We start from the raw sequence: 6,689 nt of genomic DNA on the forward strand, positions 1-6,689 counted from the left end.
ACAATATTCTAGCCTGAATTCCTTGTTGTGTCTCTACTTTATGCCACTTCCTTTCTTATTTCAAAACATTTCTCAAAACTCCATGTGACCTGATCCGAGTAGCCCAATAACCTTCTAGAATATGTGGATCTATATTAAAAAGTGATGCTAGTAAGCCCCTTATCACACCAACAGATAGATGATGTTTCCAGCACAGAATCCTGGGGCTGAAGGATCCTAGAAGTTATCTGTGTAACCCCCTCACCTTCCAGATGAAGAGCACCGAGCTCCTGGGAGCTCACCTTGCTTAGGACCAGCGCTCCAGAGCTCCTGACTCCTAGCCCGGTGTTCTTTCTACCACTTCACGCTCTATTTTGTAGTTGCCTCCTTCCCTCACTACACTTCTTTTAATCTGGTTGCTAACACAACTCGAACAGTCGTGTGATAATTCTACCAGAGTGTCTATCTTTCATCTCTTAGTAGCTATTAGTATTTGAAAGTTACTTAACCTGTTTGTCTCATTTCTTCATTTGTGGAATGAGAAGAGTGGTAAGAGTGGTACAGTAGTACCTACCTTATGCGGTTATTGTGAGGTTTTAATGAGATGATCCATGTACCTGGCATATGGTAGATGGTCAATAAATGTTAGTGGTGGCAGCGATGATAATGAATATAGTGAGTACAAAATATTTGTGCTGTGTTGATTTTGTTTGTTCTTTGGGGTCGTGTCCTGGTTTCTCATTTACCTTTTTTCCCCCTTTTAATCCTCACCCTCGGACATGCTCACTGATTTTAAAGAGAGGAATTGAACTTGCAATCTTTTGGTGCATGCGACTATGTCCAACCAACTGAGCCACACCAGCCAGGGCCAGTTTACTCTCTTCCTATGGGAACTCTCACAAATGGCAATTTATACCCTTACTTTCATTCCAGAACAAAGGAAACCATCCATACTAGACCACAAAAGCAGGGAGCAGGTGTGGGCCAACTGGCAGAGATGATAATGGAACAGTAAGTGAGACTTGGTTCTCATCTTCAAACGACAAGAAATTTAGTGGGCAAGTCACATCTAAAACCGCAGGAATAAAGTTTAATTAAGTGCCTTACAGTGCAGCAGCTGATTGGAGAATAAGTTGCTGACCCTAGACTTGAGTGCTCAGGGAAGACTTCTGATGACACGGGACTTGTGCCAAGGCCTGGCGCCTCGGTTAGTGGAGAGGAGAACAGCACGGACTTTCAGAGAGCAGGCTGGGAATGCTCTGCACGCACAGAGGAGAGTGGAGTGGCTAAAACATGGCATCACCATCCATTTCCCACTTACTGGAGTGCAAGGCTTTGGCTCCATCTCAGACCCTCCCTTCTCTCTACTCAGGTCAGCTACTCAGTCCTGCCCTTCAAGGTTTTTTGTTTGTCTTTTATTTCATTTGCACCACCATTTTCTGCATTCAGACTCTTGGCCCCACTCTCTCCTGAAGACTTGCTCAAATATCCTCTTGTCAGTTTGTCTCTAGTTTCTCCTAGCTTCTGCCCACTCCTGGAGCCAGCACCAGATACATCTTCCTGAAACACAGGACTGATGAATGTAACGACAGTTGCAATGCACTGAGCACTCTAGTAATCCAAGAGTAGTGTTATTTATCCCCTTTATAATAAAGGTAAAGGCTCAGATTTAGAGAAGTTAAGTGACTTTTCTAAGTTAAGTGACTGGCCCAATGCTACACAACTGGTGGAAGTTAAATGGAGGATTGAAACCCACCTCATTCCGTCTTCAAGGTCCATGCATTACCCCAAAACACGTGGCCTGCATTACTTCAAATAACCCAAACACTGAGAATAGTGACAGGTTATTTGCTTAGGGTCCCCAATGTCTTTAATCCAGCACCCTTGCGAGCAGTCTCTCCTAAGCCACTCCTCACTAGACATAAACCCATGCCCCTCTCCCAGATTACACCCCACCTGTACATGTAAGCATGCACTTGCACATGTACACACAGTATTTGTGCACCAAACACTTTATGACTTAGTAAGATTTGAATAATTACCAGAAGTTTCACAGTGACCACGCACAGCCTTCTGCCAACTCCTGGCTTCCCTTTGCTCTCTGTCCTATTGTAACGTTAAATGCTCACCTGCTCCAATCTTGACTCTGCAATTAACCAAAAGTTCTCTCCCTTGCCCTGCACAGACCAGTGCTGCCCACACCCTGGCCACAGAGGGATCTCTGCTTTGACCCCAGGGAGAATGTCAATGAGCCGCATGTTCTCCCTCTTCCCACATAGGAAAGAGCAAACCATTTTGCGAAGCGGAGAGGTATTTTTGTAGATGGGATTACAAGTATCGGGAAGCATCAGATTTCAGTCAAAAATATAAGCACTATCTGTATTCTGAGAGCCTTATCTTTAAATTTGTTTACTGGAAAAGTTCAAGAAGGAATATGCTAGGAGATATAAAGATGAATACGTTCCAGTTTTTTCCTACAAATGCTCAGTCTCATGGGGAGATAGACACATCCACAGGTCATAACACTACAGTGTGGTATGTTCTACACTGAGAATAAGCACAGAGGAGATGCATTTAATCAAACCTGGAAGAAGCGGTATTCAAGTTGAGCTTAAAAGATACATAGAGTTAATAAGACACGTAGGGATCAGAAGCACATTCAAGGCAGAGAAAATAGCACAAAGGCAAGAGGAGTAACATGTTTTGTATTGGGAAGGAGCATTTAGTTGTTTAGAAGAAAACATAGGTGTAGAATATGGAAGGATCAGGTCTTGGAGGACCTTGTTTGCCTTGTAGAGCGGTTGGACAATGGCAGAGGACATGGAGAGACAAGCATTCTAAGCAAGGCAATGGCATGGATAGACTTGAGAGAGGCAAGCTGGGGATTAGGGAGGCCTGGAGGCTAATACAGTTGGGCAGATTTAAATAGACTTGACACCGAAGAACAAAGCAGAGAAATGTCCAAGAGGCAGGCTTTGGTAATAGACTGGATGTGGGGACTGATGGAAGGAACAAGGTCAGGATGATTTAGGGGTCCAGTGTATGCTAGTGCCATTCACTAGCCCTGGGAACACAGGTCCCCCCACCCTGATTCTTCCATTGAAAAGAAAGAGGATGAGCATAGTCTTGAGCATGCTGAGTCTTAAGTGCCCATGGACATTATAATGCAGAAGCATTCACTGTCCACTCTCTCACTTCCTTCAGGTCCTTATGCAAATGTTAACTTCTCACTGAAGACTTCCCTGCACACCACTAACCCCAGCCATGAACATCACCTCCTACCTTCCATGCTGTTTTCGCCATAGCAGGTATCACGATCTAACATATTTATTATTTTCTAGTTATATTTTTTAGTTATCTGCCTTTTCTCGCTAACATGTAAGCTCATGGAGGATTCTTTTGTCTATTATTTATGCTACTATGTCCCTAGTATCTAGAAGAATGCCTGACCCATTGTAGTAGGTCAATAAATGTTTGAGAAACGAAGGAATATCAGTGCCAGTAGTTGATTTCATAAGCTGTTCAGGGATAGCCAGAGATAATAACCTCTACGAGTGTCTCCTGCCATTACTTCTAACCCACTCTATGTGCCTCTTCCTTCCTTCCCTCTCCTCTCAAAAAGAGCTTCCCATCTTACTATCCTAATTATTCAGTTTTGTAATTTCACAACAACTGTGGTTCTGATTCCTGGCAAAATAAAAACCTCTGGGAATCTATCCTATAGTTTCCTAAGTGTACAAACAGGCACCCGGGTCAACTCTTGGTTAATTTTCCACCGCAGGGGCATATTGAATTTAAATAAACAAGGAAGTGTGCTGTGTTTGGAATCTGAGACATTGGTCTGAAAGCTTTCCATCACAACCAGTGGAAAGGAGGAGCCCATTGAAGCAAAATGTGAAAATTATCTTTTAAATCATGGAATAGCTAAAAGGCTATATGATTTTTTGCGTCTTTACTTGTGCTTGTTTCTTTCATCTGTTTCAGAAGATGTGGAATTCCTTTTTCCGAAATGAATGCGTGTGCCTGTGCAAATTGATTTCATGTCCTCCTGGCCACCCTGTGACCCTCTTGACCCCCTGCCTGGCTTGTCTCGATTCTTTTCTAATGGCGGTCCTTGCCTCCCATCTCTGTCTCCCCACCAAGCAGTACTCATACTGTTTCCAAAAGGATATTTTTGGCATATGACGGATTATGTTACCTTATACCTGCATTGATTTTATGGAAATTATCTTCATACGTGTTGATCTTAACTAGAACATGAACTCTTAGAAGGCTAGTATCACTTTATACCAGTGACTAGTATGGCACCTGTCACATTATAACTCTGATAAAACAATCTTGTTTTCCATTTTCTATGGAATAAAGAACAAACTCACTTAAGTGTTATTCCAAGTCCTCTATAATTTCACTCAACCTGCTTAAAAAAAAGCTCCTCCTATTTTATGCCTTCCATACTACCCAATATATAAAGCAGAGTATTCTTGGGAATGAGAGACATTTGGCAAATCTAGGACTTTTTGGTTTGTTTGTTTGTTTGTTTGTTTGTTGTAATCACCAAGTAGCCTGGATAACAGATATCCCTCTCCCCATTTTTGGCACTCATATCCCTAATTGAATTTCCCCTGACCTTAAACTTCACTCCACCCTGAGCCATGATGAAGCACATTTGGACGTTGCTTGATAATTTTAAAAGTTGAAAAATGTTTGCTTTCAGGCCATGACAAACCCCTCCAATCAAATTGGTCTCATAAGGTGACCCTGCCCTTACTGCTGCATGCTTGCCCTTTCTTTAGCTCATGGTGAATGTTCATGTTTGTACTTGAGTCATGTTGCTCCCTTTGCCTTGCATTCTACCCCTGACCCAGCTATTCCTTTCCTGGTAAAACCTGTCCAAACCCTATTCATCTTTTCAACACAATTAAATAGCTGCCTCCTTTTTACATACTTTACTACTCCCCTATTAGCAATAATTCCTTCATCTTTTGTGTTCCCAAAGGGCATTAACTATATATTTTTATTGTGTTTTTTTTAATCTTACCTCTCAGTTTGTTCTGAGCTCTGGTGGAGAAGAAAGGGCTTCTTCTTGGGATCCCTTCATCTTGTCTTTTCTCCATTGTTTATTCGTCTTTTAGAGCTGAGACCATGTCAGATCCAATGTGTATCTAATGCATGCATCTGGCTCAAGGATGAACACACGGTCGGTGCTCCTTGGATTGAATTAACAAAATATGCATATGAGGACGTGAAAGCTGTGCTGAAGTAGAGAAATGATGGGTTGTCCTGCTGCAGTAATGAGCAGCAGCGTTTACTTGTGCCATTTCTTTTTTACTTCTGCATTAAGTAGCATCGGTGAGCCAGTTACTCTGAAGCAATCTGTGTGTGCAGTAATTGACAGGTGCCCAATTAACAACTGATCTGTGGAGTTCTTGGGTGCAGAGAACTATGGATCTGACTCAATCCTGAAGGCCCCAGGTTTTACCAACTTGTGGGCACAGAAGAGACCACATTAACATTAATATAGGGTGGATAAAAGTAGGTTTACAGTTGTACTATAAAGAAATAATACATTAATTAATAAATAGTAAATCAAGAATTAACTGTGTACTCACAACTGTAAACCTACTTTTGCTCACCCCTGTATTTGAATTTCACCAGCGTCTGGTCCCCACCTGTCACTAGGGATCCAGCCTCCTCTTGCTATTTTGTGTATTCTCCAAAAGGTTGGATGAAACAGGTACTCAGGAATGAGTCCTGTTTGTGTTCTTTTGATCTAACCATCTCAAAAGCACCGTAACCTCTTTTTCTGCTGCCACTGCCTTGCATGAAACACGTGCATAGATGTTGAGGATGCTGACTCCCAGTGCTCTCAAATTCTCTAATCCTTGAGTTGTCAGAGCAGTGCTGGGTCCCGCACTGCCTTTTGTCACTAGGGAAACCATGGAGAGAGAAGAGCTGGGGCCAGAAGGTTGTCTGCACTTTGGAGAATGGTTACACCTTGTGAATGGGGAGGAGAGAGAAGGAGGAAGATGACCGGTGAGAGACCAAATCAACAGAAGTTTCCAGAACTGGTTTGGCAGAAAAGCTCAAGCATGTCGAAAACTAATTTCTTTTTCTTTAGCAATTTGTTTTTAAGGATGTCATCAAGAGATCCCATAAAGATTTATCTTATGGATGTTTATTCCCACATCGTTTATATGAGTCACTTCCCGAGAGCAATTTCGGTCAAGTGGTGGAGTAGAGGTCAGGCCACAGTGCTGAGTGAGTGAGGAGGAGATAGAGGCAGTGAAATAGAGGAGAAAAGTGTGACAGAGCCTTGAGGAGAAGGGCAAAAGTCCCCAGCCAGACAGAAGGGAATCCAATGTGACTGAGCAGAGTGAACGAGGGGTGAACAGAGGTGAGGATGGAGCAGGGTTACTCAGGACTTCATACGCCAGGGACAAGGGGCTCAGTAAACAGGTTATAACCCAGCAGTCAGCTCGGGTTTTACTACAGCCATGTTTTTCCTAGTTACACCCATAACCCTGCAATAAACAAGGATGCAGATGTCCCCATGTTTTAGGTTATTCTCTTTGGAGAAAGTTCCCGAGTTAGAATGACTGAATAAAAGATGTGAAAGATGTGTTGTTTGTTTCTCTTAAAGGTGATTTGTAGCAGCACTATTCACAATAGCTAAAAGATGGACACAAAGCAAATGTCTATAAATGGATGAG

General features: G+C 42.6%; 1 long non-coding RNA gene across 1 annotated transcript; it reads left to right on the forward strand.

Annotated features, from left to right (window-relative positions):
• Positions 1–2,142: 2,142 nt before the first annotated feature.
• LOC118664456 lies at positions 2,143–5,508 on the forward strand. Its single transcript, XR_004970320.1, has 3 exons — positions 2,143–2,289; positions 3,184–3,287; positions 5,112–5,508. It is a non-coding gene; the product is annotated as an uncharacterized LOC118664456 (long non-coding RNA).
• The last annotated feature ends 1,181 nt before the right edge of the window (positions 5,509–6,689 follow it).

This window comes from Myotis myotis, unplaced genomic scaffold (genome assembly GCF_014108235.1).
Source record: "Myotis myotis isolate mMyoMyo1 unplaced genomic scaffold, mMyoMyo1.p scaffold_m19_p_10, whole genome shotgun sequence".
In the NCBI taxonomy this organism is placed as follows: Eukaryota; Metazoa; Chordata; class Mammalia; order Chiroptera; family Vespertilionidae; genus Myotis; species Myotis myotis.